Source organism: Falco cherrug, chromosome 10, assembly GCF_023634085.1.
Source record: "Falco cherrug isolate bFalChe1 chromosome 10, bFalChe1.pri, whole genome shotgun sequence".
Lineage (NCBI taxonomy): Eukaryota > Metazoa > Chordata > Aves > Falconiformes > Falconidae > Falco > Falco cherrug.
In genome coordinates this window covers 36,083,551-36,103,679 of record NC_073706.1, presented here as the reverse complement: position 1 = coordinate 36,103,679, position 20,129 = coordinate 36,083,551, and the positions used below count along the sequence as shown (strand labels likewise).

The window sequence follows — 20,129 nt, the reverse complement described above, 5'->3', positions numbered from 1 at the left end:
CTGGTATTTACTGTTCCCTGTTGTTGAAATGTCACCTTTGGGACTGTGAGTGTCATTAGACATACGTTAGTCCTTGTAGTAACTTTCAGTGATATTGATAATGCAATGATAATGAGGGAAAACGACAGAATTGGTTCTTGGGGGAGAAAGTTTTAAATTCCATGGAACTGAAAGTATCTTAGGATGTTAATACTGAATCATGGTGGTGCTCTTCCTTTATTACTAGCTTTCTAGAGGTGAAAGTACATCAGCTTTTTTTCTTCCTTCCCCAGAAAGAATAAAGAATTAAGATGGAGTCTATTTTAACATCAGCAAGAATAGAATGTAAATTTGGAGACAAGACCACTTGGTTATATATATGAGTTGTATTATTGATCTGCTGTTGTTTTTCTAACTTGTATTTGCTTGGGTTTATTATAGCTATTTTTCAAAAACAATTATCTACTTGGATTGGGGGTGTGTTTTTGGAGATGCCAGATGGCACATTGGCCTTGGTGTTGAATCTTGCTTCCTGAACAATTTAAATACTTCAAATTACATCCTCCTCCTGTCTATTGTGAGCTGAAGCTTCTGAAGTTTTAATAAACTTTTGTCACGATCTGAAGGGTTGGTTTTCAGTCTGGTAATTTTTTGTTACTTTTTAAAAAAAAAAACAACAAAAAACAAACCAATTCCAATATAATGTTAATGTGTAAGCACGGTTTGCTAATTATAATCCTTCAGTAGGAATTACTTCAGCATCTGGCAATATGAAACAAAGAGATCATGGATTGCAGGTGCTTTCCCTAAATGTAATTGGTGCTTAAAATTATGTAAAGGCTAAAGTGGGCTTTCTGGCCCCCAAAATGCTTATGGGGAGGATCCTTGATTAAAAAGAATAAGGATTACTTTTTTTGTCTCATTAGGTGAGTGCTTTCCATGTTGGTGGTTTTTGTTGTGTGGGTGTTTGTTTTTTTTTGCATATGCACAAGAGATATGGAGAAAATATCTAAATATACTTTGTATTTTTAAGGTTTTATGGTTAGTAACATGCTAGCTTAATAATCCTAGCTTTATTTTTGGAGCTTTACTTAGCTTGATCAGGAGATGCATAAATAGTATTGAAGTATGTAGATGAAGAAAGTATGATTGTGTTGGGAAGAGAGTAATCTATAACCAAGCCAGTTCAAACAGCTCATCGGTTGAATGCTACCTCTGGGTTGTTGGTATCGTGCTGAGAATAAATCAGGTTTTTGTATAGTGACTGGAAATGGCCTTTTGTATTCCTTGGAACTGTTTTCACTTTAGGCTTTTGAAAACCCACAGCTCTTCCCTAGCTTCATTCTTTCGTAGGTTTTAAATCAAATTGTTGCAAAAACATTGTGTACACATTATTGTCCATGTAGATTTTACGATAATTTGCATTGGCTTAATTGATGCAGTTCAAAAGATAACTGAAGTATGACAGTGTCCAATGTTTGAGCCTTGTACCTCAGCTCTTCCTAGTGAGATTCCATTTCCTTAAAAATACAGTAGAACTTGACTTGTTCAGGTATTACGTTCTCCAAATTCTCTTGGAGAAGATCAAGTGCTGTATCTTCTAAAGGATGACCTCAGCATATGCTAAGGGAGTAAATGAGGCTGTAACAGCCCTTATGAGCCTTTATTATGAAAAATTGTGCAGATTTTAAGTGCTAGTCACCTTCGTCCTTTTTCTTCTAGAAGGTATAGAGACTTTTACCAAAACAGCTCAGTGAAGAAGTTGCTGATAAATTCTTTGGATAGTTTTGAAAATAGTTCACATATGGGAGTGTAAAGGAAAGAAAAGTGTTCGGGTGCTCTGTGGCAGCAGCGTGCTTGTAACGTCCATTATAGACTTCAGTGTGATGCATCTTGTGGAAAGAAAAGCTATCTGGATTTCTAGCATGGCTGTGTCAAAGCAATAGATTCCATTTTTATAGGAAGAATTACTGCCTTCTACTGCTCCAATTTCTCACTCCAGTAGGTTTGAGGACAGCATTTTTCTTGCTGCACCTTGCAATATTAAAAGCCAGAGCTGAGGTATGCATGAACTAGGAATGTTTCTGAAGACTGATTATCTTAAGTAATGATGCTGGTGTGTTATGTTGATCCATGTTAGACTATAGCTGTGAGTTTTCTCAGTGTTTTGGGTGCCGTAGTAAATACATTCGTGTTCAAAAATTTGAATAATTGTCCATATGCAACATAGCCTCTGCTTGCTTTAATTTTTGTTACTGTACTTATGAGGGAGATATTTTTACCCAGTTATCTGACAAGTGAATACAATTTCTTTTGTGTGTGTCATTGTCATAGCTGCTTTGTCATAGTTTGATATTATGAGAACAAAAGAAGCCTAGGGACCCTGGTGAGAATGTTAGAGAGGGATTAACAGAGCCTTGTAGCTATGGAGTTAAGCTGGGCTTCTGTTTTCACTGCCAATGACATCTTGATTTATGCATACTGGGGATGTTTTTGAACACAGAAGCAATAGGAAATAAGTTTGCTGCTAGCCTGTGTTTCCTGCAGGGCTTCTTGGCTTTGCCTTCCAGTGAGACAGCAGCATGCGGAGCATAATCGGGTGTTCTGTCCTCTTATTGCTGTTTGTTTGCTTTGCTGGTTATGTAAAGCTCTGGACTTGAATCTGTTCTCCCCTTGCCCAAATCTTCCTTGAATATTTAAGTTGGGAATGTGCATGCAAAAAATCTCTTGTGTGCATCCTGTTTTCAAATTGTGTTATTTCCTTCAGCCTAGCGCTCCCACTGAGAATGTGGCTTGCAGGATATCTCGTGCTTGCAGCTGACAAAAGCTGGTGAATGCTAAGGATAGAAGTGCATGTGTTCATAAATTGTGTTAACAGTTGAAGATCAAGAAAGGTTGTTTTAACTAGTGGGTGGATTTGTAGCTCATTTAAAGTATTTTGTGATGATACAGATATCTAAGTAGTCTAAACTGCGGTTCAGTGTGTGTGGTGGTGGTTTTTTTTTTTTTTCTCAGGGTGCATATTAAGAAAAAAGTAGTCTAGCAACAGTTTGCATATTCATGCTGTCATTATGGAATGGTGTAACCACAGATGAACTCGCACAAACATTGAAAGCAGCAGCCTGGAACAGAAATCTAAACTTTTCTGTTTCTATTGCTTTATTTATTTCAAAAGTGCAGATTGCTGAGGTAAGCAAGCCTGCGCAGTTGGGGTGGGTTAGCCCTAACCATGAGCCCTAACTCCTGTGGAAAGAAGCCGCCTTCCATTACCGAGCACTTCTGAGTGGCCTGGTGCTGGTCCCTCGCGGACAGGTGACATAATGGACAATTCTAATAGTGTAACAGCCTATTCCTGCCATGCTGAAATACTTGGAGGATTTCAACATATGGTCACTAGAAATATATGCATATGATTGTGCTTATGGTTTTAATACAAAAGCAGATGATTGATGGAAATTAAGTATTACAAAAGGAGGAGCTTTTAGATTGTATCAAAGGAGTTTTTCTAGGAAGACGACTGGTATTAACTTCTAACCCTGTCTCAGTGGTCTCTGGTATTAAATTGCTAATACAAAGTACTGATTAGGATCTTCGCATTCAGTGAAATTGTACTGCATCTTCTTTTGTAGGCTACTGTAAAACAACCTCTTAACCTAATGTAATTACAGTGTTGCTAAAAATGTAAAATATGCCTTCATCTATGTAAAAAAGCATACCAGCATAGAAGCTTTCCTGGTCCTTTAAGTGTCCTAAAACAGTAAGACTATTTTTTGCTACAGATACCAAGAATTTCACCATAATCCTGCAGTATGCATTTCATGGTTCAGCCCTTCCATGGTGTTTGTCACTCATCTCTAATCCTGTACCTAGAATCTGTCCTGTACCACTTAAACACAGTGGTTATCTCTTTGTTTTTGAGCTATGCTAAAATTTAGATAATTTTTTATTTCAACAATGTTTGAGGCTGAACATACCAAATGCAATGTCACATTTGTAATGTGTAGTCTTTTGTTTAATTTTCTTAAATTTTTTCCTATTAGAATTATCCCCCTATTTCTCCTATTTAGAATACTTTGCATCATTATACAGGAGAAATGGTGCTAATGTTTGTTTTGTCATTTAACCAATGAGTCTGGTTTGGAAAGTTGCTCTCACTAATTCCTATCTTCAAAGTCTTTGTTATGGTTCTAATTGGTAGGTATTAGCATATGTATCAAAATGCAGAATGTACAAGTACTATTTGGAAAACTAAATGCTAGGTTTAGCTCATAATTTTGTATCATTTGAATTTATTTTGAACAAAACATGAGCATACTGAAGTATGAAAACTATAAAATTATGGCATAAAATCAACATCAATAAAAATCTGTCTTATACATGGCTTCTCCTCTCCCAGTACCCGTGCAGCTGGGCAAAAAAAGAGCGATGTAACAAATGTGTTGCTACTCTTTGTGGCTGAGACTGGAGAAGGTAAATGTGGAATTATCAAGGTGGAGTTGAAAATGTGAAAACATTCAAGTGTTTTTTATAGTGTTCAGAAGGAGGAAACAGGGTGGATCACTTTGAGGAAGAGGAGAATTTTCCTCTTGAGGCAAAACAAGCAGGTATTTGTTTTGCCGGTTGGCGTAACGTGGCACCCAGCATAAGTGTTGGTACTGTAATAACGGCAGCCACGGGGCTGGGGGAGCAGGCCCCAGCCACCTCTGGCTTCGTTAGTTGTGTCTGATCGCTGCTACCGTGACCCTTCCTCTGTTTTTATAAACTCCTCTTCTGGAGAAGGTGAGTATAATGACTCCATTAGAAGCTGTGGAGCTTCCTAATTTTGTTTGATTTGGCATAAATAACTCTTGCTTGGTAACTTGTTCTGCTCACTATGCACCACATCTTTTTTATTTTAATTTTTAAATTTCCGAATACATATACTTTCTCTCCAGAAGAGGGTTTTAGCAATAGCTGAAGAATATGTAAAGGCAACCTTGAAGTCTTCTTTTGTGGAACTGACCTTTAAATATACATATTTATAAGGAGTAACAGGTCTTTATAAAAAGCACCATAGTATCCTATAACAAAAATCGTTGGTATCACATGAAGACTATGTATTTTATGCTGTAGTTCCCTGAGCACTTTGGGCCAACTGGACTGCCGTGGGAAGTCCTCTCTTCTCACTACTCCAGCTGTTTATTCCCCACTCTTTGCCAGCTCAAGTGCTTGAGGGATCTCATTAGGAATTGGTTCCTGCTAGTGATGCAGGTGAAAACTAAAGGAAAAAAACCAGCATTTCAGCAGGTTTAACTGGGATCAGTTTCTGATCCAAGTCACTGTACTGCTGCACAAATTACCTCCACGTGGAAGAGGCACAAAGGGAAAGACTGAGAGATGAGGAGTGATGGAGGGAGAGTAGGATCAACTCTAATGGTGGTAGTGACAGCTTGCTGGCTGAATGTATTTGTGAAACTGTGATGTTAAGTCGTATGGTGTCACAGAAACAAGTTATGTACTGGATGAGATGAAACATTTTTTTTCTGTAAAACAGGCTAAAATTATCAATTTTCAGTTAGGTAATATGTCACTGAAAAATAAATATTTAAATGATTAGAAAGTTGTTCCTCTTGTTTGCTACAACTGTGGATCCAGAAATGTCACTATGATAGAATATGCTTCTGTTTGGAGGAAGAAAATCAACTTCATATCTGATGACAAAGTGTCATCAGTCAGGGATGGCAAAATCTGACTGCCCTGGTAAACAGAAGAGCAGAGGGGCCGGGGCAATTGCAGAAATGAGCTGTGTGTCGGTTTTCCAGGTATCCTGTTTAATTGCTGCAGATCTCGTGAGAGTCTGTGGTGATGGTTTATATGTATGTGTGATTTTTTTTTTTTTTTTGGAAATGCTAATTAGGTTGATATGTTTTAACAGATGCTTTAGCACACTTTCTATAAATGTGGTTCTAGCTGAGATTTAGCCTTTTAAACTTTATTATCATTGTTGGGAGAATAGCTTCTACATCAATTTTTCTGCTAAAATTAGGCTAGCTCTCTTATATTCAAATTGCTGTGCTACAGCAAAGTGAATGCAAATCTGAGTCATTCTGTGTAATTTCTTTGTTCTGTCACTCTCTATGGTAAATTGTCAGCAAAAAAGCTCAACTCTGAGTTGAACTGGTTTCTTCTGTTGACATTACACTCCCTAACTGGGATGTGGCGTATTCTGGGGACAGGAACACATTCCCTTTGTGGGTAGTCCAATGTAATCTTCTGGTAAAGCACTGATTTTGATAAAACACATTGTCCACTGCTGGATGCAGCTGTTATGTATGAAATCCTGGTTATTGAATATGCGATTATAGAAGAAAAGTGATAAATGTCCTCCCTCTCTCTTAGTGCCACAGATGGCAAACTCGTGTTGGTCAGGGCTACCGAAGAGAAGTTAGGAAGTAGGATGTGCATCACATACTGTCTGTTGCCACATGCTCCCAGCCAGATGTTTTGTCATGTGAAAATTCAGTGTGTAAACTTAAAAAAACAAAACCACACTTTAATATGAAGCTACATGAAGTTCTCAGCTAAAATAAATTATACTAGGATGTTCTTAATTCACTTTCTTTGCAAGTTGTACTTTGGTGTGTGACTCATTGAAGATGACTGTAATTTTGTTCAACCTGAAGTTACCTAGCTGCTGTTCAGAGTACATTGACTCTTGTGACGCAGGCCACTCTTAACACTTCCAATTTTGTGTGCCGTTTTTCCCAGTAATATTTGTGCCCGCAGGATGCGAGGGGCAGTGTGTCAGTACGCTTGCTGCAGGAGGAAGCTCAGATGCAGCACTTCAGAGGGCTCTGGCGTGCTGGGAGATGCAGCCGTGCAGGTTTATCGGAGGCAGCTGGTTCTGTCCTGTGGACAGATCCATCTGGGATGGAGGGGCAGCAGGGAGGGTGGGCCGGTGGCTGGCGGAGATTAGCTGGTGACAGTTTTGCTGGGAAGCATACCAAGTTTTAGCCGCGCTACTGTAACAGAGATAGGAGGTGAAAAGGGACAGTGAAAAAACCCCAAGCTCTGCTGATCTTTTTCTGTCAGAAGAAACCTTCAAGATTTGGTTATCAGCACGTAGGTCTAATTGCAGCCTTGATTAGAAGAATGCCTGACACTTCCTACTTCAGTAAAGATCTGGCTGAACTGCTGCAGACAACATTTGGCGGTGCAGGGCCTGGATGAGGAGTTGGAGCAGCTGTGCCCTTGTGCAGGCGAGAGGGAGGCTGTCCGGTTTATTGGATTACCTCTTGTCAGATCATGGCAGTGCATGCTTCTTAAATCCCTCAGGGTAGGGAGGGAGTGTCGGAGAAGGGATGGCTTATTTTAGGTAGACTGATTTAGACAGCAGTCGATTTTTCTTGTTCCTTTCCTGGGGAGAAATGTGGGAAGGTTTCATGAAAGGGTAGCGTTCGGTTTCCACATGTTCACGTCTGGTGTGGTGTCTGTGGGCAGAAGCTGCGTGGCAGGTAGGAGCTGGGCAGAGGGCCTGCAGCAGCTTGATTCGTTTCTGTGCCTTTTTGTTTAACTTCAGAACATGGTGGGCGAGTGCTTGCTCTTAATGCTGTTCCTACTCTCCTGCTTTTCCTCTCATGCTTTTTCCTAAGCTTATGCTGGTTAAGTGTTGACAGTAAGCATTTGTTCAGCTTACCGCTTCCCTTTGTATTAAAGGGTAACTGTGAAACCTTCCCATAGTGAAAGCAATGAAAGATTTCTGAGTTTACTTCTTGGCTGTTGGAACCTCATGTATTTGGAGAAAGTGATGGAGGTTTTGTGGGATCTTCAGCATTCTCGTAGTCTGTTATAGAATTATTACTATGTCAGGTCTTCAATCAGTTTCTTAATACATGAAGCAAGTGCTTTGATCTCCCAACTGAGCAGAAGGGACTTGAGAATAATGCTTTTCAAACAAATACTCTTATTTTGGTTGGTTATCTTAATCCTGGAAGGGACAGCCTTGCTCCTGCATGTCCAAGTGTACTTCTGTACTGTCTTTTGCTGTGCTTGGAGAACTGCTGGTTACTATGCAGGAATGCATTCCTCTTGGTGAGGAAGGTCTCCTATCTTTTGCAGCTTAGACTCCTCTGCTGGTTGTAGCACTGGCTGATCTGAGAAGTGGGAGAATTGTAGGTACATTCTGGGACCGTAAGTTAGACATAAGAGATGAGTCAGCAAATACAGTCTTTTTAGAGGAAAACATGCGATGTTTGCATTGCACATAGACATAAACTCTGTGTTGTGAATGAGTGTCCTGTGCAGGTAACTCTATATGGCTGTGACAGTCAACTTGGTGTCCAGAGTTTTGCAAGTGATACAGCTAGAGTTCTTAATCTTTTCTTTTAAGCATAATGGGTGCTGGCTTGAAAATGCTTTTGAGTAGCAGTTTTCACTCCCTCAGAGCACAGTCGTACAGAAATGTTGATTTAGGCTGTGGTGCCACCGAGGCAGAGGATGGGATTTTCCTCAATTGGTTTTGCCACTAGCAGAATATTGCTGCTTGGCTAGTTTGTCATCTTCAGGAGACCATGAGATGCTGCACCAACAATTTGTGGCCGCATTCAGCGAGATGTCGACAAGAACTCTGTGGGATGAGGGAGAGAGTTAATGGGGGCCAGAGAGATACAGGCATGCCTTTTAATGTTTTAATAACAAACTGATTGTCATTTGTAGGAAATGATAAATGATAAAATCAGCTATGACTGAATAGTCCCAGATGTAAACGTAAAACTGAAGTTTTGGAAGCTGTTTGGAAGGCATCTGTAGAAGATCACTAAATGAAGAGGCTGATGGGTTTTGGCTGATTTTTTTATTTAACAAAAAACTTCCTCGAAAAATTTGGAAGAAATTTTGAACAGGTGATCTGTGAGGATTTGAGCACTTGAGAGAAAGAGATGTGCTATATCCAGCTCTCACCTGCTTCCTAAAATCGAGGCTTATAAAGTCCTGTAGTTTAATTGTAAACTTTATGGTTTTTTTTTCCTCCTCACCGTAGCCCACTCAGTCTAATTGGGAACATTTTACAATGGTAATGAACTTGGCAAGAGAAGAGCCCTTTGCCTGGTGCCAGAGTAAAGCAAATAAACAAATAAGGAAAACAAAAGAAGATCCCTCCCTGTCCCCTCTGCGGGCTGCAGGAGCGGCTGGCACCGCTGGCCATGCTGGCGGAAGGGTGGGATGGCCGCCGTGCATTCCACACAGATGGCCTGGACCCTGGCCACCCCAGCAGAGCAGAAAATACCATGCTCTCAGCCATGCCACTTGTGATTTAATTGGAACCGAAGCTAACTTTAAAAAGTAGTGCATCATCAATTAAAACTGTTTTTCTGTGTTTCCAGGAATTACACAACCATTTTGGTCTCCCCTTGTTTGCTCAGGAGAAGCTGAATTCTTCCATCAGACAAATATTAGTGGGATCTTCATCTTAAGGATAACATCTTTCCTTTGTGGGGCACCTTGCTACTAAGAAAGTCCCAGTATACCCATCTGAAGAGAGCACAGGCGTCACCCGAAGAGAGTAATTCTTCTGTAGTCACCTTTTCTGATTCTTAGCAAAATACTGGCCTTCTGCTTTCAAAAGTGATAAAATCATTCTTCCCATGTAGCAAATACCAGTGCTGTTGCTCAGGAGCATTTGGGGCAGCTGATTGTACTTCCAGATCGATCTATATATATATATATAGTTGTGATGATCAGTGCTAACTCCTGACAAAAAAAAGAATGACTACACCTTGTAGTTCTCTTGAGAACATGCACTCACAAACTGTGAACTGACATCTTAGTATTTTATGTATAAAGATTGACTGCAGAAGAAATGTGGTGGTTCTTGTAAGACAGGCACTCATCTGAGCTTATCTTGCATTTTGCCATCTGTAGCACTGATGACAGTAGCAGCTTCTTACCATTAATCACATCTGCAGGTAGCATGGGAGGGAGGAGTGGTGCCTTTTCCTGTAGCTTACGTATTGTGTGGTCAGCCACCATTAAGGAAGCAAAATGCCATAACCTTAATTAAAGGATACAATAATGATGCTTTGTAGTTACTTAGCAGGCAAAATCTGACACCATTAAGGAAGTAGAACACTCTGTCCTTAATTGAAGGATATAACGATGTTTTGTAGCCGTTTAGTAGGCAAAATCTGTGATTAGTGTCACATATTGTTTTAGAATCTGGAGGAGTAGCTAGTGTTTGTGGGATGAAATAATTTTAGGAAGAACATGGAAAACTTATTCCACCTAATTCTATAGGGCAGTCTTTACACTGAAATGCCGCTCGTAGTTCAGTGCTTCCTGGTGTTTGGTAAGAAGCCTCCTCACCACTGCTGGAAGTATAAAAAGCTGGGCTATGGCTTCCACTAAGTGTTTAATGACGGGCAGAACGGTGCTGTTTAGAAAACTAAATTCTAGTAGTCAGTTTCCAGCAAAATATTCCAAGAATGCTATGCAAATCCATGTATTAGAATAACAAAGCACAATCAGATTGTCTTGCTGGAGGCTGATGGCAGTTTAAGGCCAACCAACGCTACAGCCTCTGCTGGTGTGCGGTACCTACCACCTGCGTGTCCCCAGTGCCAGAGTGCAGAGGGAGAGGTGAGACTCGCCAATATTCTTTGGCTTGCAAGACTGCACTGTGGCCTGACATATTGCTTCTAGGGGACTGTGCAGCTGTGGAAGAACGTAACTGTAAGCTGGAGGTATTTCCTTGTGATGAAAACAGCCAGCAACCTTGGATGAGTGTCTTTTGTTGCCCTACCAGAGTTTAATCCAAGTTTGAGTATCACAGCATGGACCTGTCTGAAAACCTTGTGTTACACTGGGGCATCTTTAGGTGCAGGTGAGTGCATGGTAGTTACCACTGCATTATTTTCACTGAAAATTAAAACAAAAAACCCAGCCCCAAAAGCAGCAGTATTTTATAAGATTTGATGTGTTGCTTTTTCAATATCTGCACTTCAACCTACAGCTCTTAAATTCTTACTGGTAGCATTTTACAAACCTTCACAAGACTAACTGTTGTACAGATCAGTTTGCTTTTACATAAAGGTAATTTAATCGTACAAGTTTCATGCTAACGTTGGGTATGACTGTGCTAGGTCTATAATTTACTATGAAGTGTTTTTTCCTCAGTTTAACATTGCTCTCAGGTACAAACAAGAGGACAAATTACTTGTAGTGCCAGATAAATGTGTACTTGGATGTCTGATGAAAATCTGTCTTTTTCATTTTTTTCTTCCGTGTGTATTTCATAATGTCTGTTGTTCTAAAATGTCCAAAGGCAATTACCCAAACCGAATCAATGCTGGATAATTATGAGGGAAATGTACTGCCTGGAGCCTTTTATTCTAATATCACCTTCCTGCTAATTACCATTAGAGGAAAGAGATTACATTAGTCACTTGGAAAGGGTAGCAATCCCTGTTTTAACAAGCCATGTAGCTTTTTTCCACTGTTCTCAGCATCCCTTTGCCTGCTCGGTCAGGCTCAAGAGGGAAACCTGAAAGTACATTGTGCCTTGTGTTGTGAATTGCTCTTTCTTCATTAGCCAGTTCTTCACCAGGGTTTATAATTATGGTGCTGTGAATTCTGTTAACTAATGATTTTTGGGTTCTGTTGAGTTCAGCTATTTTTTTGATGATGAATTAGTTTTTCTTGCCTGAGTTGCTTGGAGGAGCATCTGTGCACCTAGGCTACCAAGGCCCTTCAGGAGGAGGTAGTGTCAGAGCTCTCTGCTTTGGGAGAGGTGGTGGCTGTGTGCCTGGTGGCTTCAGACCAGGGTGATACCCCCTGTGCAGATGGAGCTGGTGCCACCAGTGCGAGCTTCATCCAGCAGGGCACAGAAGACCAGCGGTAGTGGGGCTGGCTGATTACTTCAAGGGTATCCTCAAGGAGCAGAAATTTTTGAGCTTTTTATGTGACAGTTTAGCAAGTGTTAGCTGGCAATTTTTCAGCACAGGCAGAACTGAACTTTGCTTTTAAGGGTAAAAGAAATAGAGAAACATACTATCCCTAAACACAAATGTAACAACATGCAGTGCAGCAGTTACTAGAAGAGAAGAGCATGTCGGTTGAGGATGTATGATACTCCATTCAGGGAAGGGCTGGGAGGTGTTCGTGCACGAGTGTCCACATGTGTTTGGGAGAACATGTGTTCCAAAATATGCGGTAGTTTTCAATAATGCCTTGCATAATAAAGTTTACCAGTTCATTTTCTTGATAAACTAATGGTCTGAGTTCTTGAAATAACTTGTCCATGTGAATAAATGAAAGAGGAACTATTTCACAACAGTATTTCAGATCAGGGTTTTGTTATAAAAAATGTGTAAAGTAAGAAGTAACAAATATGAAAAGTTTGGGTTTGGCTTTGGCTTTTTTAGTTCTTAAATGCAAGTTCCCTCTTTCAACCCTGTTCTTAAATAACTGAAAATAGGAAACAAAAAAGAGAAATAGTTCATATTCAAAACATAGTCTCCAAAATGTTTTCCAAAGCTGCTAGATAATCAGATAAAAAAAGTGAGGAGGTGAGACATGGAGTAATACTGCTAAAAGAGAAGGGTGGCTTTTTTTCCACGGCCTGCAATGTCTGTTCCTTCAGCCCTCCCTCCCCAGTAACCGTTCGGTTGCCTTTAGTATTGTACGATGGGGAAAGCGGTCGGTGCCAGCTCATGCTCTGACTGCTCAGGTAGCGGCTGAGCTGCACAGTAGAAAACTTAGGCAGGATTGCAGCAGTCTGTGGTGTATCTGTTGTTGGGGAAACATTGCATAAGAAAAAGTAATCAAGTAATTTTGTAGAATAGTGGAGAGTACTTAATGACTTTTTTCAGCCTAACTGAAAAAAAACTAACAGATGCCGGTGTTCCTGGAAGTTGCTGAATTCATGGTCGTGGTGCCTGAATCAGGTATGAACCTGGTATCACATAGGTGGCAGAAAATGCAAATCTGCATTTGGTTATGTTCAAGATGTACCATAGACCTGTTACAGAGAATGTGAGAAGTTTCTAGATCTCAACCCTCACTGAGTCCTTGAAGAATATTTGATGAGGATGATAAAATACTTCTAAGCTTGCTCTTTGCAAGTAAGTTTCCTTACGTTTCCAGAGGGAGGGAGGAACAGATTTCTGCTGTCCCTATTGTTATTAGTATTTGTTAAGAAAATTTACTAGGAAATGGTGAACATGGAATAAGATACTCTTTTTAGAAGTGGAGCTGCTCTTGTGAATAACTGGCTTTCCAATTTCTTGCAGTGGCTACAGAGTGCTAGTTTAGGACTGAGATCTGCATTTTTGTTTTGAATTTGGCCATTAGCATACTAGGTGACTTCAGACATGTCTCTCCAGTTCCTTTTTGTTTTTCCCTTCCCATCTTTAAAATGGTGAACTCCCTGTTATGTCATTGAGATCTGCTGATAAAATTGATTTTAAGACTGATAGTTATATCCTTGAGATATTTAATCTGCACCTTATTAAAGCTGGTAAGAGAGCTGCAACATTGGTAGGTGTGATAAAAATCTAGATAGGCAGAGGGACAAATGAGTTCCCCTCCCACCCCCAACTTTTATATTGATGCAGACTGTGGTAGCAGAAAATGCAGCACACCTTTAATGTTAGGAAAGTGATGCCACCAGTAACTCCAAACTGGGGTTGAATTTCATTTTATTTCATTTTATTTTCAGTGAAACTGAAGTTTCAGTTTCAGTTTATTTTCAATGGGTCGGTATGGATGTAGTTATCAATATGAGCTTTGCTCTCGCCTGTTGATTTTGAAAAACTTTGTGGTTGTTGGTTCGACAGTGATTGCTAGCACAACGCCTTGGCGATGGCTGATAACCTGCGTTTCTCATTGCAGCAGTACTGTTGTAGGCCCGAAGAAGGAGCAGTGGTCAGAAGAATAGTTTTCAGCTGCTAGAAAGAATCTCGCAAAATAACATACAAAATATGTTTTAAAGTGGCTGTTCTGTTACATTTAGTACTCTTCAGTGTAACAGGGAAATTTTTGCTCGGGTAGTAGCCTGATTTGCAGCAGCAGTGTTGTATGCAGTAATGAAGAAACTAGGGACTCCTGGGTTGCAGATAAATGGAGAAATTAACAGCAAACCATCTGAAGAACAAGCTGAAATTAATGTCCTGTACAGATGTAATTATCTGGGTTTCTGGAAAGTTATACTTTATAAATGGAATCTTTTCCCTGAAATAGCAAAAATCTGACTTTTCCGAAGCCACGCTGTCAAAAATGCTTGTGTTTTGATTAACTGGGTAATGAGAAATAACCGTACTGTTGTAGTCCATGAAATGACTGATAGTGAGGATGAGGTTTTGAAACAGAGCAATTTCAATTCAGCTTGGCTTGTTTATACATTTTAAAAAAGTAAGCAAGGGTTGGCAATAGAGGTACCATTGTATTGTGTTTCTAAGTTATCTGTGAGACGCTACCAGGAATTTAAGATACATCTGGCATCACAATAAGCTGAATGAGTTCTGGCAGCATTTACAGTTGAAAGCTCTAAACAGTGTTTTGTGTACTTCACTTTTCAGGGTAGATAAATCTCTTCCTTGCACCATGTTTTCAAGGGAGCCTCTGAAAGATGCAGTGATGCAGCAGGTTTGTCAGAGGCATACTTTACCATCCTGGATGGGTCTTTTTTTGCCTAGAATATCTCCAGGCCTGAGTTGGATGGAAGGAAATGTGACACTCTTGGGTCCTGTGGCTTCAGCTTAAATTTCCATCTATGTTGTTGCTTAGGCTTTGAGTTTCTTATTGTTGCTTTACTGGTAACATGATAACTATGAACACATTTTTCACTAATAATTTTTCCACAGTGGTCTGGGACATGCTTGTCTGACAAGAGGAGTATAACAGAAAACACCCTATTTAAAATTACTCTTAAGTCACTTGTGTTTTATTATCTTAGGAAAACTGTACCCTGATTTGCATTAAAAACCCTTCCATCTTCACCATCAGCTTTTAAATCTGTAATGGATTTGCCTGTTGTGTAACATGTGTTTTAAATGTATATGACTGAGGGTTTTCAAGGGCAATTTCCCTCTTCTGTGAACTACTGCATCTTCATAAACATTTTCTGCCATCCCTGAGAAGGTAATTCTTTGAAAGATTCCAGTATCTGAAGAAGTAGTTTCCTTCAGAAAGGGAAGTAATGTTGGGCTGAGAGCTTTCTTTAAGAGGAAGGCCACCACTAATGCTAAGGATCTGAAATATTTCTTCATCTCTTCCTGACCTATAGATGAATTGCGCTTCAAGTTTTTAATTTAAAGTCATCTTTCTGCTTGTCAAGCATGCATATGACCTGATGTATGAGATGCATCTGATTAGACAGGGAGACGTCTGTGAGAGAACGGAGACCTTTATGAAGGGGAGACTCTTCTCTCACCCTTTGCTTTGTGGCTGCCCTGTCTTTAAGCTGCTGCCCTAAACTGACAGCTGTGCGGAGCTGTATAGCTTCTTAAGCTTAGCAAGTTATAAATGGTATTCCTTATAACGACCTTGGAGGTGAATATTGCGTTTTCCCAGCATACGTAGGGAAGATGGAGAGTGTCGTGCTTTAGTCTCTGTGACATGTTTCCAAAGGAACGTTGTGCAGCCTCAATCAAAGCAAGAAGATAACATGTTTACATGAAGGATGCCGTTGCTTCTATCGCAGATGTCATTCTGGAAGTGTAGTGAGAATGAGAGGAAGTGGAGGACTTCCTGCATTAGTTTTTGTGGCTATGCAAAGAGGCTCTCTAAATTGCAGCTGTGTTGCACAACTGATAAGTTATGTTAGACTTGGATAAGTCTCTTGAGATGTGAACTAATACACCTCTTTGTGCTGCATGCATCCTGGATAATTTGTTATTAACCTGGAAGTCCGAACAGCAGTAATAATGACTGTGTATGCTACTTACCTCTACATTTTACCTTAAGTCTAATACTTTCCCACAAAATGTGTTGATGCTAGACTATGTCCTTAAAATAGCATTTACCCTTTGGGAAAAGCTTCCACAGTAAACGAAGTACTTGGCACATGAGTAAAAGGTCTGCATAAGGTGGGAGAAAGAAAGAGGTAATGGGGGGTCTTTAACAGAGTGGTGTTATATCCCCCTTACAGGTCTTTAGGCAAGAAAAGGAGAGATACTAAATGGGAAAGGATTAATTTTCGGAAAAGCTCAGCATATATGTGGTGTGCTAGAGGGAAGACTGTTACTTAAATTCCTTTCTGAAGTGTCCAGACTACTTTTATCTGATTTCTAGATTTTGGCTTGCAGGTACTGCTGTGCTGGATGAGACTAGTTGATTAATAATTGTATTTGACTCCTGCACTGCGGGTTTATAAACAATTGATGAAATGTTACTAAATGTATTTTATTGTCTTTTTGGTGATGACTACTAAAGGGTTAATAATGTTTATCTGATTAATATATAAGTTTACAGTATTTTTACAGTATCTTTACAGTGGCTTTAGTGAGTATGTTTTCTATTTACTCAACTTCCAGTGTTAGTTTCTTTTTCAGCTTCTAACTTTGCCTGTCTGACCTTTTTTATTAGGGTCTGGGACCTTGGTGAACTTTACAGTAGGGGATGGGTGATTCTGAGGCCAGCTTGTGAGACATTAGGTTAAGGTGTTAAGGAGAGGTGAAAACTCTTTTCTATCTTAGACCTCTGTGCTTTTGTACCCTGTACATCAGCAGGGAAAGTGCTTTGGAAAATACAGGTTTGGGAAAGTGCTTTTTTAATACCTGTGGATAAGAAGTGTTACCATGGTGGTCAACTGGATAGCGAGAGAGCTTTTCAGGAACAGTAAAGCATACTGGATTTAATTAGCTCAGCCTTGCTGTCTTGACATGGATTTTTCAAATTATTTTTAATTTTTTTAGTGGTCATAATGATCACTCAATTTACAGAATCAAATATACTGTAGTAATGTTAGGAGGGGGAAAATCATAGGTGAAAATGACTTGTTGCTTCTGGGTATTTTTTTATTGGAGAAAATACCTTCTGGAAATCAGCTTGATTTTCCTGCCATTGTGCTCTACTGCAGGTGTGGATATCCTGTATTAAAACGGGCAAATGAGGGCAGTACTGGTTCCCAGCAACCCAAAGGGTGTGTGTTTGCCTCTGATAACTGCAGCATGTTTAACATCACATGTTCAAAGGTAATTGAGGACTCCTCTGCTTTCAATGCAGAATGAGATGGATTATGTCATCTCTGTTAAAGATATAATGCTGACATCGCCAATTAGCTAGACACACAAGATCTTCTGATGAGATACTGATCTTGTGTTTTAAGTTACTGTAAAAAAAACCCAGAAAACTCTTTCAAAGCAGAGACCAAAGACAGGGATGGCAGTCACACTGTAAAAGCTGGTCCATTATGCAACACTAGGATGAAAAGCAGCAGGGAGAAGCTGAACTTCCAGAGTCCAGTTGCTTTCCTGTGTGCAGTGCTGTTGACAATGTAGGAAATAATTAATATAAATGTGCATTACGAATGCTTAAATTTAAAGCATCCAACCTTTTTATGCACTTAAGTTTTTCATATTCATTACAGGCCACGTATATTTACCCTTTTTTGATGTGTGTTGATGTCTTTCTCAACAGTTTTACCCAGAGAAACACAATACAGATTTCCTTTTCGTTAAGAGGCTCATTCAGGAGTTGACCCTTCCCCACAGGCTGGATCAGGTGGGAAAACTAAGCTGGCTATCAGTTCTTCTCTGGCTGGCTTTAAGGTTTTAGTTATGTTGTCTGTGTAGGTGTGAGAGTTCAAAACGTGGACTAGTCTGCCTGTTCAACTGCATGTGTTACAGTTCTTCTCTAGTATTGGGTGAGGACAGTGTTTCAGAACATGTCTGTCTTCTCAGGCTTTGTATAAAAAAATATCTCAAAGGTCAGATAGAGTGAGCAGGCTAATTAAGGATAAAAACGTTTTCTTTCCGTGTAGTCATGTATCAGTGGTAAATTCAGAAATACTTTCTTACATTACTCCTGTTATAATTTATGTTTATTTCATCAACGTTACTTTCTAAGGCAGGACTGAAACTACCATTTAGTATCTTCCCTAGATAGTTTTCTTTAGGAAGCTTGTTCTGATTGGCTTTTTGAAATTGTAGTGGTGAAATTTTGTCACAGTATTGGAAACGAGGGCTTGGTTTTTTAAACTGCTTAACCTCCTTTGCTGGAATGGTGTTTGGTTCATGTCTTCCTCCTCTCTTTTTTTTTTTTTTTTTAATATATATATATATAGTTGAGAGCTGCAGACACCATAACCGTGTCTGCACTTTGCATGAAATCTCAGGCAAGGAGTATCAGTCAGGTACTGGCAACAGAATTATTTGATGTCTTTGGTTACTAAATAGATGAAAGCCGTGTAGCACATCGAAGGGCTCATCAGTGAGGCTTATCTAATCTATCATTGTGGTCCACACTTCTAACCTGACTTCCTTTTAGACATACAGAAGCCTACACGGATTAAAGGTCATGGTATGTGTATTGCTGTCAGACTACATCGTTATGGCAAATTGATGCATTTTGTTCCATGCCCTCAGTCTCTGTGGGCTGTAATTTCTGTGAAAGGTGGAGATGAATAAACTTGTTCAGCCTTATTATTGAAACGTGGAACAGACATGGTCGTTCGGAGCTTTCTGCCCACTTCTCATACTCTGAATTATTTCCCTGGAATACCCTTCTTGTAATCATACCATTTGCATGTAGTTCTCTGTGTAGCCTGGCTGTCTGAGTCCAGTTTTTATGGATTTTTTTTTTTTACAATTTTGTTTTACAAAAAACACAAAATATTGCTGCTTTAACTGCTCATGATGGAAGGAATGTGCTGAAAAGTGGATTTAGAATATGCTTCTGTTGACAGACAGGTCTCTTCTGTGGTTCCTTGGAGAGATCTTTGGAACTTAATGAATTTTTATTCTGTAGGATGGTAAATCTAATTGAAGTTGTGGATTTAAAAAAATTATATGTCAGTTCCTGCTAACCCTTTCACGCGATGGATGCTTTTCTTATGCTTGCAGACGAAGTGGTTCAGCAGGCCTAATATCTCCCCGCCAGAGAAACTAAGCACCCGACAGCTGAAGTAAAGGAATGATAAAGCATGGTGAGACTGCCAAGCAGGAAGATACTGCTGTAGTGACAAAGCATGTGGCAGCACTCAGGGCTTTCAGAGGATAATCTAGCTGCAATGCTTTTGATTTCTAAGGGAGAAATTGCTAGAAACATGATGCAGTTTTATCTCGACAGTGCTGACTTGGACTGGGCTACGTGTGGTGTTGCTTCTACTGTTGCAGGAACAATTTGGCGGCATCTGCTTTTTTTTGAAGTGTTATATATAGCCTGTCCTCCACAAAAAAATTACAAAAAGGTCCTTCTTTTCTCAGCTTTACTGTGTGCTTTCAGTTCGGTGGTAACGAGGGGTACCTTCCCATGAGGGCAGTGTGGTCTGTCTGTTCTTGAATGCAGTGATTAGAGCTGCAAGTAAATGAATCCAGACCACCGCATCTGATAGCTGTACACAAGCATCACTGAAGCAACACAGGGGCAAAAGGAGACTATTCAGTAAAAACAGATAGGTTGAGATGAGTAGCCTTTTTGGTAGGTTCATACGGGGGTCAGAGTGAGAACAGTGGCTTTGAAACTTCTGTGTGTTAGATGTCATTTTTGGACCGAAGCTTTGATTTTATGAGGAGGAATTATCAAAGCTCAGTCTAAAGAAGGGATTTTCGCATGCCAATGATGACAGATACTTTTGCTTTGCCATGCTACTTATTTAAAGTCTTCACTTTGTCATTGTTAATACACAAATGGGCTTTTGGCGTGCTGTCCATACATAGCTTTTTTGTTATTGGCAATTTTGGTCCTGCTCCGTGACGATAAAAATTAAGATACACTTCTGCGTTTTGGAATAAAGTCTGAGTGAGTTATGTAGTTGGGGTTTTTTCTTTTTTTTTTCTTTTTTTCTTTTTTTAAATAAAGACTTGATAGTTTCATCTTAAAGACCGACCACAGTGTTTCCACTGTGAAGGTAAATTGGTTCAGGTTGTATACTGGGGTATATTTAATTTCTTCTGTGGTTTTAAAAATCTATTAACAAATTTAATGTTGTTTTCTATTGTATCTAGACTCTTTTTCAG

General features: G+C 39.7%; 1 protein-coding gene across 4 annotated transcripts in view; it reads left to right on the top strand.

Moving 5' to 3' along the window:
* Window positions 1–20,129, top strand: part of MOB2 (MOB kinase activator 2) — a 116,444-nt gene that overhangs the window by 14,119 nt on the left and 82,196 nt on the right. The window lies entirely within an intron of this gene.